This window comes from Octopus sinensis, linkage group LG22, assembly GCF_006345805.1.
Source record: "Octopus sinensis linkage group LG22, ASM634580v1, whole genome shotgun sequence".
NCBI lineage: Eukaryota > Metazoa > Mollusca > Cephalopoda > Octopoda > Octopodidae > Octopus > Octopus sinensis.
The window spans coordinates 15,177,881-15,202,880 of record NC_043018.1 but is presented as its reverse complement, the minus strand read 5'-3'; the positions used below and the strand labels follow the sequence as shown (position 1 = coordinate 15,202,880).

Below are 25,000 nucleotides of genomic sequence, written 5' to 3'. Positions count from 1 at the left end.
TCGGCAAAAAGAGACCGATAGAAAAAGTACTGGGCTTACAAAGAATAAGTCCCGGGGTCGATTTGCTCGACTAAAGGCGGTGCTCCAGCATGGTCGCAGTCAAATGACTGAAACAAGTAAAAGAGTAAAAGAGTAAGAGAGAGAGAGAGAGAGAGAGAGAGAGAGAGAGAGAGAGAGAGAGAGAGAGAGAGAGAGAGAGAAAGAGAGAGAGTAAATAAATAACAAAATTTAAAAAAATAAGACTACATACGGTATAAAATGAAAAAGGACGATTAATGTAAAAAGGTTTAAGAAAAAAGATAGAAAACATCTTAAAACAAAGCGCGGACAAACAAGCGGAAAATGCAGCCAATGAGGACGGAGACCGAAGTATATTGCGCAGTCACGTGGAACCTTCTAGTATATCTGCGTGCCTGTGTATGTGTTAGAGTGAGAGTGCGCGTGTGTGTTTGTGTGTTGGGGGCGGGACCTACATATGCATGTCAATAATATATATATATAATATAGAAATACTTTGAGAAGATCCTGAGTCAACGATTTGAATTGGGCATTTTTCCCCCAGACCAGCGACGAATAGTAGACGAAAGTATCTGTTTTAATATTTTGCGGAAACCTGGTAAGAAAACTTTCTTCTAATGTTAAATGCCTTTCTACTGTCTGTTTTAGAATTTATCCAAATGATTATATATACATATGAATGATATAGCCATGATTGTCTATAGAAAAGTTGTTAAAAATATATTCACATTTCACAACACACACACACACACAAACACACACAAACGCACACAGACATATACACACACACATACATACATATGACGGGCTTCTTTCAGTTTCCATCTACCAAATCCACTCACAAGGCTTTGGTCGACCCGAGGCTATAGTAGAAAGCACTTGCCCAAGGTGAAATGAACCCGAAAGCATGTGGTTGGTCAACATGCTACTTACCGCACAGCCATTTCTATATTTTTGTGAAAAGGGTGAGCGTTGTCTCACAAGCAGTTGTGCAGGCAAAAGTGTTAGTAAATGCAGTCGGGTTGAGCTGAAATTTTGCATACCTATGTTAAAAGTGCTGGGGAGTTTGCATGGCAACTTTGAGTTTGCTCAATTGAAATGCGTGGCCTCTACGGCAAATTTCTTCATCTTTAAAATGTAACCCGAGTAGGCCCGAATGAAATCGGGTTATAATATGTATATATCATGTAGGCGCAATGGCCTAGTGGTTAGGGCAGCGGACTCGCGGTCATAGGATCTCGGTTTCGGTTCCCAGACCGGGCGTTGTGAGTGATTATTGAGCTAAAACACCTAAATCTCCACGGGGCTCTGACAGGGTGGGGTAGCGAACCCTGCTGTATTGTTTCACCACGACGCCTCTCTAGGTGCCGAGTTGCAAGCCCAGTGATTTTTCCGCGTTAATTTTTGCTGCTGTCACGAATGCATATTCTTTTGGTGTGGTGGCTCTCAAGTCTATGTGCAAGGCTTTGGTCGGCCCGATGCTTTAGTAGAAGGCCAAGATGCCCAAGATGCCACGCAGTGGGACTGAACCCGGAATCATGTGGTTCGTAAGCTAGCTACTTACCATACAGCCACTCCTATGCCTATGTTAATATTAATAATAATGATATACATTAAAGTAAATTCATAACAGAAAAACATAGACTTGTATATACATGCAGGATGCCTCCTCACTGAAAATCTTCAGGTATTTGCATATGTGTGAGTGTGAGTGTGTTTATGCATCTGGTGTGTGTGTGTGTGTGTGTATTCATGTGCGCGCGCGTGTGTGTGTGTGTGTGTGTGTGTGTGTGTGTGTGTGTGTGTGTGTGTGTGTGTGTGTGTGTGTGTGTGTGTGTGTGTGTGTGTGTGCGTGCGTGCGTGCGTGGGTGCGTGCGTGTACAGAACAAAAGCTCTGACACAATGTCTGAAGCCCTATTCAATGACTTCGATGCACATACAAGTAATCAATTAATTAGTAATCCGTTGATTGATCGATATCTAGAAAATTAAAGTCAATATAAAAAAAAAGAAAGAAAAAATCTTAAAACACAAACTGGTAACAACAACACAATTAATAAAAGAATAAGGTGTGAATAATAGCGCAGGAGTGGCTGTGTGGTAAGTAGCTTGCTTACCAACCACATGGTTCCGGGTTCAGTCCCACTGCGTGGCATCTCGGGCAAGTGTCTTCTGCTATAGCCCCGGGCCGACCAATGCCTTGTGAGTGGATTTGGTAGACGGAAACTGAAAGAAGCCTGTCGTATATATGTATATATATATATATATATATATATATATATATATGTATGTGTGTGTATATGTTTGTGTGTCTGTGTTTGTCCACCCTAGCATTGCTTGACAACCGATGCTGCTGTGTTTATGTTCCCGTCACTTAGCGGTTCGGCAAAAAGAGACTGAAACAAGTAAAAGAGTAAACACACACAGCATGCATCCACATGTATCATATACAGATAAACACACACATTTAGTGGAAGCACATGGCCTAGTGGTTAGAGCAGCGGAATCGCGGTCGAGGGATCACGGGTTCGAATCTCAGACCGGGCGATGGGTGCGTTTATGAGCGAAACACCTGAGCTCCACGCGGCTCCCGCAGAAGGTAATGGCGAAACTTCTGCTGACTCTTTCGCCACAACTTTCTCTCACTCTTTCCTCCTGCATCTAGCAGCTCACCTGCGACGGACCGGTGTCCACCGGGAAACCGGCCCTTATGAGCCAGGCGTGGCTCGAGAAGGAACAAACAAAGACACACACATTTATGTGTGTGCGTGTGCATATTCATATATATGTATACAGAGAGAGAGAGAGAGAGAGAGAGAGAGAGAAGAGAGAGAGAGAGAGAGGACACCTGATATATATGTATATGCCATATACATACACACACACACTCACACTTACATATATACATGCGTGCGACCCCTGAGAGTGGGTCTATACAAATAGCATATGTATTAAGGATTAGGATAACCCCAAGAGTGCAAATTATGACAAGTCTGAAACACCTTCAGTTTTTACGACCAACAAAATACTAAGTGAGTAGGATAACAAATGGAAGTAGAATTATAGAAAAAAATCAAGTTGGATATGGATTTCAGAATTTTATTTAGTCTATTTAGAAACTGGATAATAAGCAGTTTTTAGGAATTCTGATTGTTTGTATGTTTCGTTAGTAAAACACTTTTCATATTGGTCTGAGATCAGATGGCCCTAAGTAGCAGTTTTGTTTTTGATCAAATCCTTTCCCTCCAGACATAATTCATAGAACACGAGATGTCATTTTCCCTTTTTTCTTTTTTTTTTTTTGAGTTCATTCTCCAAGAAGAAAAGTTATTTTATGTGATGAGCCAAATCAATTTTGTATTTTCAAACAATTTTCACAAACTGAGAAACATATTTATAGGCGCAGGAGTGGCTGTGTGGTAAGTAGCTTGCTAACCAACCACATGGTTCCGGGTTCAGTCCCACTGCGTGGCATCTTGGGCAAGTGTCTTCTGCTATAGCCCCGGGCCGACCAATGCCTTGTGAGTGGATTTGGTAGACGGAAACTGAAAGAAGCCTGTCGTATATATATATATTATATATATATATATGTGTGTGTGTGTGTGTGTGTGTGTCTGTGTTTGTCCCCCTAGCATTGCTTGACAACCGATGCTGGTGTGTTTACGTCCCCGCTACTTAGCGGTTCGGCAAAAAAAGAGACCGATAGAATAAGTACTGGGCTTTCAAAGAATAATTCCCGGGGTTGATTTGCTCGACTAAAGGCGGTGCTCCAGCATGGCCGCAGTCAAATGACTGAAACAAGTAAAAGAGTAAAAAGAGTATATTTATTTTGAGTGAAATGACGTTATAAAAACGGTCCATATCGCAATCAAACTACAAAGGTGGCAAAACAAGGCTAGTGTTGAGGGAAAACGATATATTCGTGTGAGGGGCATCAAAAACCGGTAGAAAGATGAGAATTTGTGAATTCCAGGAGAATTCAGAAGCTGAAGATCAGTTTATCTGTTAATGGAAGGACGGGCGGGTGGAAGATGAGAGGACGAGAGTGAATACGCTTTGTAGGTATGCGTAAAGAGGGTAAGAGAGAGGTAACATGATCGGTGACCTGGGCGTGGAGAAGTGCAGAAGCTAAAGTTGATCGAAGTTGTCTTCGATTCAGGAAGAATTGTCACATTCTTTCAGTTTCGGGTTCGAAATGCTGCAGAGCCGGCAAAGGTGAAGGAATTCAGAGAATAGCATGGCAGATTGAGTGTGTTCGGGGTAAGATGAGTTGCGTGGATATGAATGAGAGTCAGTAGGCTTAAAGTGGACAGAGGCGAACAGGCGGACAGGTGGACAGGCGGACAGGCGGACAGGCGGACAGGCGGACAGGCGGACAGGCGGACAGGTGGACAGGCGGACAGGTGGACAGGCGGACAGGTGGACAGGCGGACAGGCGGACAGGCGGACAGGCGGACAGGTGGACAGGCGGACAGGCGGACAGGCGGACAGGCGGACAGGTGGACAGGCGGACAGGCGGACAGGCGGACAGGTGGACAGGTGGACAGGCGGACAGGTGGACAGGCGACAGGCGGACAGGTGGACAGGCGGACAGGTGGACAGGCGGACAGGCGGACAGGCGGACAGGCGGACAAGTGGACAGGTGGACAGGCGGACAGGCGGACAGGCGGACAGGTGGACAGGCGGACAGGCGGACAGGCGGACAGGTGGACAGGTGGACAGGCGGACAGGTGGACAGGCGGACAGGCGGACAGGCGGACTTGATGCAAATATCGAGAACATTAACAGTTACTGGTAACAACGGTTGTAAATTCCTGGGTGAGAGAAAAGTGTTAACGAAAGACAAAATTATGGAGCTGTTGTCTGGTGAGGGCGGTGGCACAGTTGTCAATATAATCACCACACAGCTCCGGAAGGTATTTGGTGGGTCGGGTAAAGATATGCGCTTCAATGCGGCTTACAAGGAGAGTGGTACAATTGGGCCCATCCCAGTTCCTCTAGTGACTCTGCTGATTTGTTTGTAAAATTCCCCAGGGAAAAGGAAATCAATTGAGGGTTAGAATGAGCTCGGCTAGGCAGATGTGTGCTGTAGCGCTGGGTACAGGCAGGTTACGAAGATCTAGAAAGTGTTTAATGGATGATAGCCGTCGTTAGGGAAGATGACGGTTTAGAGTAATTTATTTCCCACTGCGAAAAGGAGTTTGACCTTACCAATCGTAAGGGTAATGTGAGGCAACGCAATGTGATATTTTGCTAAGCTACGATCGATAGGGCAGTCACAGTTTGAGATGATAGGGCGGCCGTCCTTGTCTTAGTTGTCTCTTCAAGTTGAAGACACCAAAATTGTAACGGCGTTTATCGACAGATAAATTGACCGAGTTGTGTTGGTTCAGGCTTGGTGTCCACTTAGAGGTTGGTGAGCTCATCTTCGAACGGGGTATCTGTACTTGCAGAAGAAGGCCGTTAGTTCGGTCTAATGAAGGAGACGTTCAGGTTGTGGGCATGCATCGAAATTCAATGTGTTTGTCCGCCTGTCCGCCTGTCCACCTGTCCGCCTGTCCGCCTGTCCACCTGTCCACCTGTCCGCCTGTCCGCCTGTCCACCTGTCCGCCTGTGGTACAATTGTATATATACACATTGCGTGCTCACATGTGTTTTGTGCGTGTGATTGTCTGTATGTGTGTGTGTGTGTTGTGTGTGTGTGTGTGTGTGTGTGCGTGTGTGTGTGTGTGTGTGCGTGTGTGTGCTTTAGGGGTTGCTGAAAAGTTCCTGGTTTTGGATAACAGAAAATACAAGAGAATCAAGTAATTATAAGGTTATTGCGCGCCGCGCATGTTTTGTGCGTATGATTTTATATGTATGGATATGTATACATCTATCTATATATACATAGACATCTCTCTCTCTCTCTCTCTCTCTCTCTCTATATATATATATATATATATATATATATATACATATATCTCTCTTTATATATAAAGCTGAAGTTGTCTGTGTATGTGTATGGCAGGTTTGGTAGCCTTAAACTAACATTATCTCCTCCGAGACCCTGCGGCGCAAGTTGATCAAAATTGAGAGTATGATAGAAGAAGGCTTGCTCTTCATTCCGTAGAAGAAAAAAATTCAAATTGGACCATGTTAACACCAAAAATTATTTACATCTATGAAAATCCCTATTTTTTACGATTTTTGACTGCTGTGTTGCCATTTTTCGGTGTTTTTCAACCAGAAAAATGTTCACTTAAAGAGAATAACAAGCTACATAATGCAAAATTTTTACTTTTCAAAAATTCCAATTCTAAAGGGTCGAAACAAACCCGAGCAACGCCGGGCGATACTGCTAGTATACACATATATCCGAGGTGTACTGCAAAGTTCTTAGCTTTGGGTAAAAGAAAATACAGGAGGTTCAGTTAATTATGATTTTATTCAACATATTCCCCTCTCAGACTCACACACTTAATGCAGTGGTCCTTCAGTTTTTCTAAGTCCTATAAAAGAATTCGGAAGTTTGGGACACAGACCGCTCTTTTTGTGATACCCTGAAAGCCAGGAACTTTCCAGCTTCTCCTCGTACAGTTGGGATGATGTGGACTTGTTTTAGGGTTAACTGGCACTTGGCCTGTTCATGAATATTTATGCGTAAATGCTTCCGTTCTTATGGACCCTGACTTCTGAGAGTCTGTCAACAGTCGGGTAGCTCCCATTCCGTTCTCATCACAAAAACAAGTTGTAACTCCGTCAGTTGCCTCATTGATCTGATGATGAAACAGATATTCATCGATATTCTTGCATAGTACCCTGCAAACTAAATACACGCTGGAGGCTACAGAGTTGATAACTATGATCATTAAGATTCAAATCAATTCAAATTGTGTGGATCAATGGACTTACACACCCGTGTAAGTCCATTACTAAATAATTAAACAGTCAAAGCTTCATCACATCCCATGATGCTATTGTTCATCAAATTCGATTTGAAATTAACAATGAATTAATAAACGATAAGCAATGAATTCTTAATTAATTGATAAATTGAAAATATTGTGACTGGAAACTATTGAAAATTTCTATAAATAAGAAATGATATTTACTTACGAGTGTAGTTCAACTATTGATAAACGTGGACTATGATAGGCGCATCCTACTCGTGTCCGAACAGATGTGAGCAGCGTTTCAGCAGTACTTCGCTCAAAATCTTTGGAACGAATGGTGGATCGGAACGCTGGATGGGTTTGAGGGCCTACTTCGATGGCTTGCCGCTATTCTCGGGAAGAGAGATGGAGTGATGTAAAAAAGCCAATAACAAACGCAATGAATGACTGGTTGCACAGAGGAGAAACCACCTCGTTCAGATGATCCACCCTACGAGCTTTACTTTTATGTGCTAGACTTGTTTGGAGACCCCTATCTACAGCAACTGGCAGCAAAACCAGAGAAATCCTAGTTCTGTGAGTCGATGAGCAGTGGTGGCACTGCTGAGAAAAGATCCACACAATTTGGATCAAATGATTTTATGACTGGTTGTATACTGTCAATCTAACAAGAACGTGACAGTAGGGGGTACACCACCGCTGTATAGCCCTAGGAAGCATCGAACGCCTCCTGATTGCTTTGACACATTTTTCCCTGTGTCCTTATATACGTTTACGAAGGGGAGACAAACACCCCCGGCTGCCGAAGCTGCATCTAGGGACACGTGTTTCAGGATCGTTGTCCTTCATCGGCCTAGAGTAGCAGACACCGGTCAGCTGGTGATATTTGTCTCGACTTCGTAATTGTATATATCTATATTCAGTGAAGTCTATTCACTGATTATCAAAATAAGAAATATAGAATTTCTAAATCTCTCGTAGAGACATGTACGGTGGTGGGGCGTGGTGTACCCCCTACTGTCACGTTCTTGTTAGATTGACAGTATACAACCATTCTATCGCCCCACCACCGTACATGTCTCTACGACAGATTTAGAAATTCAATATTTCTGATTTTATGACTATAACTGATAAACGCAGATTTCAAACATTTGGTGAAGAGGTTGGTGCTTCTCATCGAGGATTAGTGACAGCAAAGTTTGACGACATTCTCGGAGATTCTGGGTATCGACCACAACGAGCTGGTTAGTCTGCTCTGGAGGACTTTCCGGTCAAGGATCACCGATAATTTCCATACGTCCTTGGTTAGTCAGTAATACTACAAAGAGGCACTACTGATTCGAGATAAATTCTATAGGCATGGAAATGCCGTCGGACGAGCTTGTCCGAAATGCAAAGCGATGCAACTATTCTGCAGGCACTCGTTCAGTTTTTGGACATTGCTCACTTGTCAAGTTATGTCGAACTGCTGGTGCCGAGCGTAGGATGCGTCTGCCCATCGGCTGAATCCATGGTGACAATTGTCTTGCCGCTCTCCTTTTCCTTTATCTGATAACTATTGCAAAAGAGGTTGTATGGTGGACGAGGTTGAAAGGTATGAGGACAGAGGCTTTCCTCTTTGGCAGAGAGCGCTGATCGACTTCCTTAAGTCGAAAGTGGAGAGAGAGAGAGAGAGAGAGAGAGAGGGGGGTACTGTCTTCTGAATTCACTGAAATGGGGAAACTGACAAAAATGGCAAGAGTGATTGGCACCGCTCTAAGTATAAACCTGTGAGTCGAAAAACGGGAGTTCGAGAGAGCGCTTGCGCTTGGTGCTAAGGGAGACTTTGGATAATGGGGTTCTTCGACTGGCCCTAGAGATTCTCCTGTATCAGGGTATCACATACTCTACTCTTTACTCTTTTACTTGTTTCAGTCATTTGACTGCGGCCATGCTGGAGCACCGCCTTTAGTCGAGCAAATCGACCCCGGGACTTATTCTTTGTAAGCCCAGTACTTATTCTATCGGTCTCCTTCATCACTCTGTAATTCCAGTTTTAGCTTAGACTTAAGCTGCATTACCGGTTTTTGTTTCTTCTTTTTTTTTTTTCATTTGTGGTCTCTGCTTTTTAGGAGAAAAAATAGACGAGAAGAGAGAAAAGAGAGATCGAAAGAGAGGGAGGGAGGGAGAGAGAGAGAGAGAGAGAAATTGAAATGGAGAGAAAGAAGAGAAAGAGAAATATCTAGATTTCTGACAATGATCATAAAACATTTACAGGGCACTTAGAGGGGAAGATGGGTGGGTGAGAGAAAGCTTTTAAAACCCGACAGACCGAGACGACTTACCTCTACCCTCCTTCCACATCCCCCTCCTCTTCTCTACGCTCCACTGCCACGCTCACTAACGCAACATAAGGAAGTTTCTCGTTTCGCTTTTATTTCGCTTAATTTTATTTATTATCACATTCACTCCTTTGTTTTTGGAAGGTGCCAAATGCATAATGCAGAGCCCTCAACATTAGTACAGAACTCATGGGCTTGGGCGTTTTACCCAAGAAGCAGAAGACCATCTCCATCGAAAATGGGACGAAATTTATTATTCATGAAGCTATGCGCCTCCTGGGATCCAGTGCGGCAACATCTTAATGGAAGACACCTCGGTTGATTGTATCAGCTGGCGGTACCTTCAGCAAAACTTGGGTATCAGTTACATTATACGATACTTTATTTTATTGATCTCAGAAGAGTAAATAGCGAGGTCGATTTTGCTGGGATCTGAGTGGGAATGTAACCCCACAACAACACACAATAAACTAAAAGATCCTCGTCACCAACGATGGAGGAGCATCCTTTTCTAATACGGGAAAAATATTGAAGTTTAATATTATAAATTCCTAGAAATTCTGCCGAGGTCGATTTTGCCTCTCATCATTTTTGGGGTCGATAAAATAAGTACCAGATAGACACTGGGGTCAATGTAATCGACTTACTCCCCCACATCGCCTTGAGATTGCTGACCCCATGCCAACATGTTACACCAATAGGCGCTGGAGTGGCTGTGTGCTAAGAAGATTGCTTCCCAGCCAATGGTTTCGGGTTCAGTCCCACTGCGTGGTACCTTGGGCAAGTGTCTTCTACTATAGCCTCGGAGGGACCAAAGCCTTGTGAGACGGAAACTGAAAGAAACCAGTCGCGTATATATATATATATATATATGTGTATATATGTGCTTTGTATCTGTGTTTGTCCCCTCACTATCCCTTGGACAGCTGGTGTTGGTGTGTTTACGTCCCTTTAGCAGTTCGGCAAAAGTGATCGATATTATAAGGACTGGGCTTAAAAAATAAGACCTAGATCGATTGGTCCACTAAATAAAAACCCCTAAATGTGGTGCTCCAGCATAGCCACAGTCAAATGGAAAAAAAAACAAATAAAAGAATATAATTCTCGGTCTTATGGGGTAAATCTTTATGACATATATATATATATATATGTGTGTGTGTCTCTGTATGTATGTATGTGTGTGTGTGTATGTATGTATGTAGTATGTATGTATGTATGTATGTACGTACGTACATACATACATACATACGTACAGAGACTCACACATACATACACACATACACACATACATACATACATACATACATACATACATACATACATACAGAGACACACACACACATATATATATATATATATGTCATAAAGATTTACCCCATAAGACCGAGAATTATATTCTTTTATTTGTTTTTTTTTCCATTTGACTGTGGCTATGCTGGAGCACCACCTTTAGGGGTTTTTATTTAGTCGAACAAATCGATCTAGGTCTTATTTTTTAAGCCCAGTACTTATAATATCGATCACTTTTGCCGAACTGCTAACGTATGTATGTATGTACGTATGTATGTTTGCATGTATGTATGTATGTATGTACGTACGTACGTACGTACGTATGTATGTATGTATGTATGTATGTACGTACGTATGTATGTATGTATGTACGTACGTACGTATGTATGTACGTATGTATGTATGTATGTATGTACGTACGTATGTTTGTATGTACGTATGTATGTATATTTGTATGTATGTATGTATGTATGTATGTTTGTATGTATGTATGTACGTATGTATGTATGTTTGTATGTATGTATGTAGTATGTACGTACGTATGTATGTATGTATGTACGTACGTATGTATGTATGTTTGTATGTATGTATGAATGAATGTATGTACGTAAGTCTTGAAATAAACTGAATAATGACATACATACTAACAAAAAGCAGTCCTGTTCAGGCGAAAGCCTGAGGAAAACAGGACACCGAACGCTCGCTGTAAATAAGACAGGTTTTTAAAAAAAATAAAAAAAATATTTGTTGTTACAAAACAATTTGCAGCAGGTTGCAGAATTAACCAACACACACACACGCGCGCACGATAGACTGATCAACAGGTTTTGATCAACAGGTTTTTTTATACACGTTCTGATTGTCGCAACGTAGGGTTGTCAGCTGTTTCTCTTTCAGCCAAACTGTCGCTTTCAGCCGTTGATGTTGACATAGAACCATCGTTTACGTCTGTTTAATCATTGCTTTAATCATTACCTGCATTCTTTACTCGAGATCGAATGTCCACGCACAACTTGACCACCTGGCAAACACAAATTGATTAAACTTCCAAGTTTCAACTACAGTTGCCAATTGCCAAATGCCAACCAATTGCTTATGGAGAGGTCCTCCCTTCCTTCTTCTTTGCATTCATTCGTGTTTGTTTTCCTTCGATATTTTTGTGCGATGACGAGAATAAAATCTTGTTTGCAGATTGCGACCAAACAGGCGTAGGAGTGACTGTGTGGTAAGTAGCTTGCTTACTAACCACACGGTTCCGGGTTCAGTCCCACTTCGTGGCACCTTGGACAAGTGTCTTCTACTATAGCCTCGCGCTGACCAAAGCCTTCTGAGTGGATTTGGTAGACGGAAACTGAAAGAAACCCGTCGTATATATGTATATATCCACTCACAAGGCTTTGGTCGGTCCGAGGCTATAGCAGAAGACACTTGCAGTGGGACTGAACCCGGAACCATGGGGTTGGTTAGCAAGCTACTTACCACACAGCCATTCCTGCGCCTATGTGCATCAATAATTAATAAGTACATCATAGCATTAAGAGGACCAAAATAATCAACGTGTAATCTATGCCGAGGTTTTTCTGGCCACTTCCAGGGATGTTTTGTGGCTGGTATTGTTGACAAACGTCGCATCTTCTACTCATCAGATCAATATCAGCATCCAGATTGAACCACTTACAGTAGCTTCGAGATAATGCCCTCATGTGATTTATGCCTGGATGAGCATCATGCAAACTTATTCAGTTTTGTCTTGAACTGTTGTCTTAATTTAAAGGGTACAATCATACGAGGACCCCAAAATATGCAACCCTCGTACAAACTCAGTTCATCTTTACGCTGTAAAAACGGTTTTAATTCTAAACTTGTTTTAGACGGCCACCCTCTCAAAACATAATCTTTGTCTGTTAGTCGAAGGGTATCCTGTCCTCGGATGGTGTGCCACTAAAACGTTGGATCGTGTGTACCAGTTTCTGCTGGTTGTTCAATTTCATGTAACGAAGAAGTCAAGGGAAAACGACTCACTACATCGGCAGTAACGTTCTTGGGCCCAGGAACGTAGTGTATACTATAGCTATGAGCATTTAACATCAAAGCCCATCCCTGCATTCTAGGTGAACCCATTTGTGAATACCCCGCTCTTTTCCAAGTAGGGCAACCAAAGGTTTATGATTAGTATAAATTTCAAAATGACAGCCTCAAACATATTGATGGAATACCTATTTCATTACTACCCACAAGGGGCTAAACACAGAGAGGACAAACAAGGACAGACAAACGGATTAAATCGATTACATCGACCCCAGTGCGTAACTGGTACTTATTTAATCGACCCCGAAAGGATGAAAGGCAAAGTCGACCTCGGCGGAATTTGAACTCAGAATGTAGCGGCAGACGAAATACCGCTAAGCATTTCACCCAGCATGCTAACGTTTCTGCCAGCTCGTCGCCTTATACATATTGATGGAATCCCTTGATACCAACTACAACTGCAAGTGCTTCTTTGTCCAACTGAGAAAGGTTCTTTTCAGCTGGTAACAGAATAAGGGAGGCAAAAGCTACATTCGATGACAAAGGGCTGCACCTGGCCCTGATGGAGAGATGCATCACATTGTGGCATTAAACGTTTATGCGGGTCATAATGCATAAATACTACAATAGCAGCCAGAGCATTTAGATAGGTGTTGTTAATCTGCCAGTTTGTTGGTTCACCACACTGTTGTAAATACACATCACCAGTTCCGTTAACAGCGTTTAATACCGTATCTGGTGGGTTTTTTTTATTTACTTTGGGAAAGAATACTCTCTCCTCGAGGGAGTACTTCAAAACCAAAGTTATTTTTTCTCGGAAAATTTCAGTAAGGGCTCATTTCACTGGCCTATAATCCTGACAACCACAACTACTACAATAATCGTTGCGGTTGTGCCTGCTATTTACCATAGTCGTAGTAGGGGGACAATGGTTAGTCACTTGAGCCAGTAATGTACTTTGGCTGGCCAGTGCTATGGAATCTGTTGGAATGTCGCTAGCTGCGAAACCACGTGGTGATCTTATATCGTTCACGTTTTCGCTTTTGTTTATAGAGCTGGGAAGAAGGTTAATTCCCCAGTTTTCACTGTAGCGCCCCAAAACGTCTCTCAATCAATTTCTCACCTCAAGTTACCCCCTTCAGTAGATTTTAATCCCCTTCCAGCCCCATTTAGATCCCTTTTTACATAAAAATCCAATTTGTATCAAGGCTCGCCTTCTTCACATTATAGATTAGATTAAAGATAACCGCCTCTTACTCCCTGCAGCAACACGAAATGCCACCATTATTCAAACAGCGCAACCTGTCTATCCCATAAAACTCAATTTTTCCCATATTCCTCACCATGGCAACCAAACCGTAGCCCCGAGCGACTTGCAACCTTCCTCACACAATTGCCCACCCCCACCTCACCCGAGTGTAAATTTTGGCGCCAATCCGACCTCATCTACTGCACCTTAAACCGTTCCCATCCCAAATGAGACAAACAAAGTTTTCGCATTTCAGCTTTATTGATATTGATGTACACAAATACACGACAGGTATACATAATACTGAAATACGCATAAAGTAAACACATTCAGACAAATATATTGATTTAATAAATTTTAAAAGATAATAAAACCATAACAATCAATGAAGAGACAAAAGAAGGAGTAAGATGATACATGTTGATTTTATTAGGTACTAGCAGTATCGCCCGGCGTTGCTCGGGTTTGTAAGGGAAATAACTATATAAGCATTTTTAGAGAGTTACTTCCCTTATAGATGCCAATTCGGGCTTTCTTAGCCATTTCTGTTTTGGTGTCTTCAAGCCATGAAGTCGTTGTTCTAAAAGAACGCTGGTCTCATTGACAACGCTTTACGTCATTGATTTCCTTACACTCCCTTCCCCACAGCTTCACGAGGGAGGGAAGAAGGGGGAGAAGCAAACAGGTGCAGCTGTGACCATGAACGCCAACTCCGCCGCCATCGACACACGAAAAATTATGCATTAAAATGGAATAAAAAATTATGTTAAATTATTTTTAAATCGTAGACTCATCGTTGACGCGCGCTAATAGTCAGACGGGCTCGATATGAATCACGACTATAAGATACCCGAATTTGGTTAAACTGCACCGCAAAATGTGGGAGGAGTTAGGAATCTAAATCGAAGGGGACAGACACTCACACAACTAGAGTTTTATATATATAGATTTCTGTTTATTTAGAAACCTACAATGAACAGGTAAATGTTGACATAGCTCCGCTAAATGCAGACAATTTCTGTCTCGCTATTGGCTAAAAATATATAGTTTTTCCGATTTTTAAACCTCTGTAACTTTTTCCTCCAATTTTTTTTTTCTCCACAACATCAAATGGCGGTGCCCCAGCATGGCCACAGCTCATGAGCTGAAACTAGAATCAATCAATCATACCTTCAAAGCAATGAGACTGGAAGGATACATCATTATAACTGATTTTCAAATTTTTTTACTGTCTTTTTAAAAATGCATATTTTGCAAGATAAAAAAAAACTAGATACTTTTTATGTTCTACAAATGTTGCTTTTTGGCGTAGTTGCTTCGCAGAAAATTGATTTAATTCTGGATGCAGATCGTCCCAATATCATGTCAATCGCTTCATATATCAACAGCGTGGTTTTGTTTCGCATTCTTGCAGCAGTGAAATAGATCATTATTCAATGCATAACTCCAAGAGAAAATAACTTTGTAGTATTCTTCTATAACTACGGCTAGAAAGAATTTCTTTACCTGTTGAGCTGTTGAGTGTTGTTGTTGATGTTGTGTCCAGCCATGTTGTTTGTAGTAACTTTCTGCATGCTAAATTCAAGCTTCAGTCGAAGATCATTACGATCGTGAATAAAAGGCTCCCTCATTTAATTCCTCTGAAGATTAACCAGTTATTTAATAAGGCTGATAGTTGTGGCTCCAAAGTCGGAGATAATATTCTTCGAATTTTCGATAAATAAACTCTCTTGCCAAATACGCGACTTGTCGCTTCGAGCAATGTATGTATGTATGTATGCATGCATGCATGTATGTATGTATGTATGTATGTATGTATGTATGTATGTATGTATGTATGTATGTGTGTGTATGTATGTATGTATGCATGCATGCATGCATGCATGTATGTATGTATGTATGTGTGTGTGTATGTATGTATGCATGCATGCATGTATGTATGTATGTATGTATGTATGTATGTATGCATGTATGTATGTATGTATGTATGTATGTATGTATGCATGTATGTATGTATGTATGCATGCATGCATGTATGTATGTATGTATGTATGTATGTATGTATGTATGTATGCATGTATGTATGTATGTATGTATGTATGCATGCATGTATGTATGTATGTATGTATGTTTATGTCTCTGTGTTTGTCCCCTCAACATCGCTTGTCAACCGATGCCGGTGTGTTTACTTCCCCCTAACATAGCGTTTCGGCAAAAGAACCTGATAGAATAAGTACTAGGCCAGTCTTACATCGACCCCAGTGCGTAACTGGTACTTATTTTATTGACCCCCGGAAGGATGATATGCGAAGTTGACCTTAGCGGAATTTGAACTCAGAACGTAGCGGCAGACGATATACCGCTTAGCGTTTCACCCGGATTGCTAACGATTCTGCCAGCAGACCACCGTAATAATAATAATAATAATAATAATAATAATAATTATTATTATTATTATTATTATTATTATCATCATCATCATCGTCATCGTCATCATCATCATCATCATCATCCTTATTATTATTGGCTTTACACAGCTTCTAACGCTGGAGATGTACTGTTCACTACCAGTGAACTAAGGGAACACCTCTTACTCTTCAAGCACCTTCTGGAGTATTCGAGCGGTTCCAAGCAGCGCTGTTTTCTGCAAGTGCTCCACCCTTATATCAGCCCCTATTTGTTCCATGTACTTCTCAAGATTTTTACTCACTGTTCCCAGGGCGCCGACAATTATTGGTACTACTGCCACCTTTTTCAGCGACCACAACTGCTTAACCTCCCAAGATAACCTGTCATATCTCTCAACTTTTCTTTCTTCCTTATTGCATAACTTGTTGTCAGCTGGGCATGCTGTATCTAGGATCCTGCATAGTTTGCTTTCTTTCTCAATTAAGGCGCAGGAGTGGCTGTGTGGTAAGTAGCTTGTTTACCAACCACATGGTTCCGGGTTCAGTCCCACTGCGTGGCATCTTGGGCAACTGTTTTCTGCTATCGCCCCGGGCCGATCAATGCCTTGTGAGTGGATTTGGTAGACGGAAACTGAAAGAAGCCTGTCGTATATATGTATATATATATATGTGTGTGTGTGTGTATTTGTGTGTCTGTGTTTGCCCCCCCCCCTAGCATTGCCTGACAACCGATGCTGGTGTGTTTACGTCCCCGTCACTTAGCGGTTCGGCAAAAGAGACCGATAGAATAAGTACTGGGCTTACAAAGAACAAGTTCCGGGGTCGATTTGCTCGACTAAAGTCGGTGCTCCAGCATGGCCGCAGTCAAATGACTGAAACAAGTAAAAGAGTAAAAGAGTATTGCCCGGCTTCCTATTCTCTATCTCAGGATCGCACTGAATCATAAAATGCCACAGGATCTTTGCATTGTCATTTTCGATGATGCCTTCGTGTTGGTGGTCGTACCAATTGTTTTGCTCTGTCAAGTCCATGCTTGTAAAGCGTCTGTCAGTCTGTCTATCCTTTGTTTTCAGGTAAAGGTAATGTTTAACAATTATTCTTATTAGTTTGTTGGGTTTATTAATTTTCCCTTTGCCTGCTTCAACTAGAAAAGATATATCTGCTCTTAGCTGGATTTGTCTTATAAAGAAAGGATGAAGACGCTCGACGTTTATTCTCTAGAAAAACGAAGACACCGTGGTGATCTCACAACATCATAAGCGGAAAATGTAACCTTTCGAAAGAGCTGTTCTTCACTCCTGCTCTAGAGCGTAGGCTGCGGGGTCACTCCGAAAAGCTCTATCTGCGACGATTTCATCCCAATCGAAGAAGAGGGGCTTTCTCCGTCCGGGTTGCGGATCCGTGGAATAAGCTGCCAGACGAGATGGTGAAGATGCCGACGACCGCTCGGTTCAAAGTCTCTCTTGACCAGAAATGGCCTGAACTCTTTGCATGAACACCCCTGTACATAACTCCATGTCCCCCTACATGGCCTTGCTTTTTGCTTTTTGAGCCAAAAAATTAACTTAACTGAACTTAACTTAACTTATTTGCCGGCTTATTCTTTCCATCCATGCAAGCTGTTTGTGTACTTTGCACTGTTTTTGTCTATCTCTACTTTTAATACCGCATTTCTGAGTTGCAACATAAGCAGCTGAGTAAATGAGTCGATCAATCACCCCAGGGGCGTTTTCTCTACTATTCTCAAGGAGTTGTCGAATCAGCTTTCCAAGTGCTTGTTCAACTTCATTGATTGCTTGCTGTTCTTATTAGTTTTAATGATTTTCGGAAGTGCGGCTCTTTCGTGGAAAGCGTGATGTAGCTCTATTAGATATTGTTCTAGTATTCCATCAAATAATTCATTGCTGACCTGATCATTTATAATGTATTTAGTATCAACTGATGCTCCACCTTCATAGGGTTCTGTGTACCTAGTTTGCTGGTTTGACTTAGGGATTTCAGAGCTGTTTGCCTGTGGGTATAAGTGAGTGTGTGTTATACTAAACTGTCTTTTGACTGATCTGACTATTTTGTCAATTTTGCAGTCAGTCTTTTAATTTTTAGGATATCACGTCTCACAGCCCCTAGTATATTACTGTCCAGGCACAGCCTGCTATGCGGGTCTTTGCATCTCCAGATATTGTAGGTCTCTTTTTGTGTGGTTGATATTTCTGGGTTTAGTGTTGAATAATAATAAGCATGCATAACTTCGATATATTCCTCCTTAGTCTATTTCTGTCTTGTATTTCTATTTCTTTGAGATAGTTTTGGTAGTTGATCCTGAGCGTCAGTTTCGTGAATATCTCTGGTTTGATTTGCTACAGGTTCTTCAGGAGGTTGATCCTGATTTAAAGACTTTTCGAGCTCACTGCCAGAACCTAAAGTCACTGATGAACGCGTTCTTTGAACGCCACGGGTTCTAGGGGTTATTTCTATAGTTGGTATCCAGGGTCGTGCTATAAGCACACAGGGTTAACCAGTTGTCTGGTTCCTTGGGTAAGGTTCAGAGGTCCCAGGCATCGTCATTTTCTGGTAGGTGGGGAATTTTTATTTTGAGAAGTTTTAAATTAGTTCGTGTCATGACCTGCCAATTGGAAGGTGTCAAATGGTAGGCCGACAGAATTCATGTAGCATCGTAGAAAGAGGTAGATATTGAATTGACAGCCAGAGAGAGAGAGAGAGAGAGAGAGAGAGAGAGAGAGAGAGAGAGAGGGAGACAGGGAGACAGAGTCATCATGCAATCTCGGAGCTACTTCCAGTGGAATGGCGATGGCGTTGGTGGCAGCCGTGGTAGACTTGGTAACGGGATTGTATGTTCTGTCAGCAGGATGTAAACGCTGTTGCACGTATGTTTGTCTCCAGGCTAATCACTATTATCGTAGTAGTAGTAGTAGTAGTAGTAGTAGTAGTAGTAGTAGTAGTAGTAGCAGCAGCAGCAATAGCAGCAGCAGGTGTAGTGCGACCAGGAAGCAAAAGAAGCATCACACTCTTTGCAATCAGCAAGAGGTCAAAGGCGCCCGATGAGAGGGGCTGACCTTGGCCTTGGAAAGGGCCAACACACACTGTTTTGTTTTGATTACGGATAGAAAAAAAATAACAATTATAATACACACACGCACATATATACACACACACACACACATATATATATACATACACATACATATATATCGACACACACATATACATACATATATACACATATTGATCTTTACGTGGTTAAATTTTTCTTGCCTTTTTATAGGTTTTACAGTGGTTTAGTTTTCATAACTTCGCAGTTTGTATATATTAGCAGTCAGTTGTTTATCTCCGAGTGTTTCAAAGTTTTTAAAAGTGATCGATATCGATTGTGTGATCTGCCAGGGAAAATTGTCCTTATGTAGAATTTTCGGTCATTATAATGATCTTCACTCGTGAACTAAAAAAAATAACAAACCAGCGGGGTTCCGGGTTCAGTCCCGCTGCGTGGCACCTTGGGCAAGTGTCTTCTACTATAGCCTCGGGCCGACCAAAGCCTTGTGAGTGGATTTCGTAGGCGGAAACTGAAAGAAACCCGTCGTATATATATATATATATATATATATATATATATATATATATATATATATATATATATATATATATATATATATATATATGTATATATATATGTATGTGTGTGTATATGTTTGTGTGTCTGTGTTTGTCTCCCCCACCCCAACATCGCTTGACAACCGACGCTGGTGTGTTTACGTCCCCGTAACTTAGCGGTTCGGTAAGAGAGACCGATAGAATAAGTAGTAGGCTTACAAAGAATAAGTCCTGGGGTCGATTTGCTCGAATAAAGGCGGTGCTCCAGCATGTCCACAGTCACATGACTGAAACAAGTAAAAGAGTAAAAAAAAAGAGAGAGAGCCTGGTGGGTGTTAACAAGTGTGACGAAATCGAATACGAAAAACAAAATTTGCGCTAACGATCCTGGTGTAGTGGGGAGAGGACTTTCGGAAAATTCACAAGATCCGATTTTGCCATCATAATTTTCGGTAAAATGGATATATATTGATTTTTTTCCTTTTGCGGAATCCCACGTTTTTGGTTATGGAGGATCCGATTCTGAAAACACAAAAAAAAAAAAAAAAAATTCAAAAATCGCATTTTCAAAATTTCAAATTCATGTGAAATAGACAAAAACCCGTTCATTTTCACTATTAGGCAGCGGGATGGCGAGGAGGGGGGAATTTTGCGTCGGAGTTTTTCATAAAGAATTTGAAATTAAAATTTGAATTTGTGTTTATATTGGCCATATTCTTAATCTCCGTATTTTCCGACGTAGATGGAAAAAAAAAAAATTCGAAAAAAGTTTTTTAAAAAGCTACTTTAATTTCACCATTAAATTACATTGTCATCTTACTGCGGGAAATTACTCTGAAAGAACTCTTTGCAGAAAGGTGAGTAGATTGATTACATTATGTTATCGCAGTTGTGTGAGATTTGGCTGCTATTTCGGTCTGGGGGTATACTCTTTTACTCTTTTACTTGTTTCAGTCATTTGACTGTGCCCATGCTGGAGCACCGCCTTTAGTCGAGGAAATCGACCCCAGGACTTATCCTTTGTAAGCCTAGTACTTATTCTATCGGTTCTTTTTCCTGTCCAGACACTTTTACCACTAATTCTTATAAGTTCAGCATTTTCACTTATTATTCTTTCCAAGCTTGTTTGAATTTTCAATCTAATGCGATCCACACTCTAGAAAACGTGTTTCTGCAAAATATTATTTTAAAATACGAGTAAAGAAAGGGTACTAACGCGGCTTCGCATCTCACCTTCAAAAACGCATGTTTTAAAAAAATGTTTCTTTGGATTCCTGGTTATGGTAAAGAGGCACTTGTAAAGATTTAACGAATTTTTAAAGAAAGAAACGGCCTCCGTTTTCTGTACAAAAAAAGAGTGTTTTGTGACTTATTAGGTCACCGTAATTCATCCATCAAAAAAAAAGAAAAAGTTTTTCAATAATTCCGCACCCCGCCCTTTTTTCCAGACAAAAATAAGGAGTTTACGACACATTAGGAATCCGTAATGCATGTCGCTTGATAAGTATTTATATACAACCAGCAGTATCGCACGGCGTTGCTCGGGTTTGTAAGGGAAATAACTATATAAGCATTTTTAGAGAGTTACTTCCCTTATAGATGCCAATTCGGGCTTTCTTAGCCATTTCTGTTTTGGTGTCTTCAAGCCATGAAGTTGTTCTAAAAGAACGCTGGTCTCCTTGACAACGCTTTACGACGTTGATTTCCTTACACTCCCTTCCCCACAGCTTCACGAGGGAGGGAAGAAGGGGGAGAAGCCAACTCCGCCGCCATCGACACACGAAAAATTATGCATTAAAATGGAATAAAAAATTATGTTAAATTATTTTTTAAATCGTACTCATCGTAGACGCGCGCTAATACTCAGACGGGCTCGATATGAATCACGACTATAAGATACCCGAATTTGGTTAAACTGCACCGCAAAATGTGGGAGTAGTTAGGAATCTAAATCGAAGGGGACAGACACACACACAACTGCAGTTTTATATATAGAGATTTCACTAAAAGATATTTATTTTCCTCAAAGTTATTGGCGACAAACCCGGATCTTGTGAACTTTCAGAAGTCCTCTCTCCACCCCAGCCTCGTTGCTTTCTGCACATTTTTGTTTTCATATTCGTTACCTAGGCATTTTGTTTACACCCGTTGCACTATCTTTTAAATTTCGTTTCCAAGTAATATTGTAAACATTAAACGGAAATTTTTGATGTGTGTTTAATAGTGTTGTTGCAATAGAAGGTACGTTCACATATTCGAGTAACCAAGGAGAAAAGAAGGGCAAAAGTTTCGCAGAGAATTGTACTTATTAAACCTTTTTAATTTTCTAATGATGATCGTTTGTGTATTCGGCCAGAGGTAGCTGCAGTGTTCTGGTACTAAAAGGAACTTTACATTTTCGAATATTGAGGAAAAGGACAGGTATTCATAGAAAGTTGTAGGTAAGTTTCAAAGTTTCTGAACATCATCGTTTGTGTGTTCGGCCAGAGAAAATTGTGGATATGCAAGATTTTCAACTTGTTTTGCAGGAAATTTTTAAATAATCACAAGAAATTGTAGATATTCTAGTTTTTTGAGAGTTATTTATAATATTTACAAGAAATTGTTGAAGGAAATTTAAAATACTCACAAGAAATTGTACATATTCTAGATTTATTATTATTATTTTTCAGTTGTTCTGCTGGGTTGCATTAGCGTTTCTACGACTCCGGCTGCTGACTGGAGAGATTATTATTATTATTATTATTATTATTATTATTGTTGTTGTTGTTGTTGTTGTTGCTGTTGTTGTTGTTGTAGTTGTTGTTATTATTATCAAGTGAGGGAGCAGTGCATGCCGTCAAAATGAATCATCATCATCATCATCATCATCATCATCATCATTATTATTATTATTATTATTATTATATTATTATTATTATTATTATTATTATTATTATTATTATTATTATATTATATTATTATTATTATTATTATTATTATTATTATATTATATTATTATTATTATATTATTATTATATATTATTATTATTATTTCTGGACTCGAAGACGATGCATGAGGGTTCAACTTGACGAACGACCAGCACAAATGATTTGTTTATTGTGATCAAATATATATGTGCCGCACTTTAAACTCACTCTCTCCATCAAATTGACGTTATCTGAACAGGTGCCACGGTGTGCCACGTATCGAAGTGATCGCAGAGCAGCGTGGGAGGAATTGTTTTGCTCAAGATCACAACACACCACCCGGTCTAGAAACTGAAATCACGATTTCATGATCGTGTGTACAGCACTCTAACCACAAGACCATGCGTCATCACAACAACGACAATAATGATAATCCTTTCTACTAAAGGCACAAGGCCTGAAATTTTGGGGGAGGGGACTAGTTGATTACATCTACCCCAGCGTTTCACTGGTACTTAATTTATCGACCCCAAGAGGATGAAAGGCAAAGTCGACTTCGGCGGAATTTGAACTCAGAACGTAACGGCAGACGAAATACCTATTTCTTTACTACCCACAAGGGGCTAAACATAGAGGGGACAAACAAGTACAGACAAACGGATTAAGTCAATTAGATCGACCCCAGTGCGTCACTGGTACTTAATTTATCGACTCCGAAAGGATGAAAGGCAAAGTCGACTTCGGCGGAATTTGAACTCAGAACGTAACGACAGACGAAATACCTCTTTGCGTTTCACCCGGCGTGCTGACGCTTCTGCCAGCTCGCCAGGCAGGACATTTGACCCTGCCCTTTGTCAAATGAAGTCTTCGTCGTTATCGACGAAGAGCATTCAGTCGTTCAATTATTTGAAGTTTTACTGGCGAAATTAACGTGAAAAATGGTTAAGGGTTCCATAGACACATATACGTAATTAATCGTACAGAATAGCAAAATATGACAGGCAGATTTTTTTTTTTTGAAATTACAGGTAAAATAAAAAGCGGAAGAGAAAGAATGTAGGGTGGGGTGGGGAGAGAATCAACTCTAGTACAGGGCTGGGGCTTTATTTGTCACTCCGAAATGATTAAAGACAAAACATATAGTCTTTTTGTGAAATTTGAACTCGAAGCTGCCGAATACCGGAAAATGTCACGCTGTAAAACGTATGGATTAGTTTACCTAAAGACATTCTTTTCCACACCCACAGACAATCCACAGCCAATAAATAAATAAATAAATAAATGAATGAATCACTGAATAATATAATATAAAAGGAAAACATGCTTTTCGTAAACATTTTTCTGTCAGAGGTGAAACCGCTTTCTTCGTCATTGGATTAATTTGCGTAAGTAGAATGTGTTTTTTATATGTTGAGCACGTTTATTGGTATGCATTGTTTTGCTTTTGTTTTTAGGTAAATCTAAGTTGTTGTTTTTGTTTTCCTGTTAATAGCAGCGAACTAAATGAAAGTTATTTTCAGGACGGGGAAACCTTACAGTTAATCACCAGGAAGAGCATTGCACGCACACACACACTCTCACAGACACAGACAGACAGACACACACACACACACTCACACACACGCACATACACACATGTTTGGTAAGCGGTGCCGATTTTACACTGCAGTAAATAATAATAATAATAATAATAATAATAATAATAATAACATTTTATAAGCCTATAGCTTATAATATACATATATACATATATATATATATATATATATATATATATATTATATATATATATATATATATATTCCTTACCTATTACAATTACTTAATATACAAGCAGAAAAAGTAGGGACATGCAACAGAGTGGCACCGACGAAGAAGTCTGTGGAATATTGAGGAATATTTGCGCTAGAGAAATTCCTCAACAATATTTCTAAGTCGATAATAAACCTTTCCGATTTTGACATACGGCCAGCAATTTTGACGAGAGGGGAGAAGTCGAATACATCAACCCTAGTGCCTTGCTGGAACTTTTTTTAAATAATCGACGTCGAAAGTTTGAATGGCAAAGTCGACCTTGGCGGCATTTCAGCTCAGCACGTTAAGAAGTGGAAGAAATGTCACAAAACATTTTGGTCCGGCGCGAATAATAACAGTTTCTTTATGGAAGGGTACAAACAACATTATCAACTTGTAAGCAGTTAATGTTTTATTTTAAAATATCCTGATAATATTATAGTTTCCTTCATCTCTCTCTCTCTCACAGACACATACCAACATACACACTTACACACA

General features: G+C 40.6%; 1 protein-coding gene across 4 annotated transcripts in view; it reads left to right on the top strand.

The window, feature by feature from the left end:
• Positions 1-461: 461 nt before the first annotated feature.
• Positions 462-25,000, top strand: part of LOC115223152 — a 57,801-nt gene continuing 33,262 nt past the window's right edge. Inside the window, exon 1 of one of the 4 annotated variants that reach the window (XM_029793579.2) lies at positions 462-616. The gene's annotated coding sequence lies outside the window, so the exon portion shown is untranslated. Of the gene's footprint in view, positions 617-22,148; positions 22,240-23,940; positions 24,094-24,603; positions 24,899-25,000 lie in introns of those variants that run through there. The other 3 variants (XM_036512151.1, XM_036512150.1, XM_036512152.1) reach the window with 3 other exon arrangements.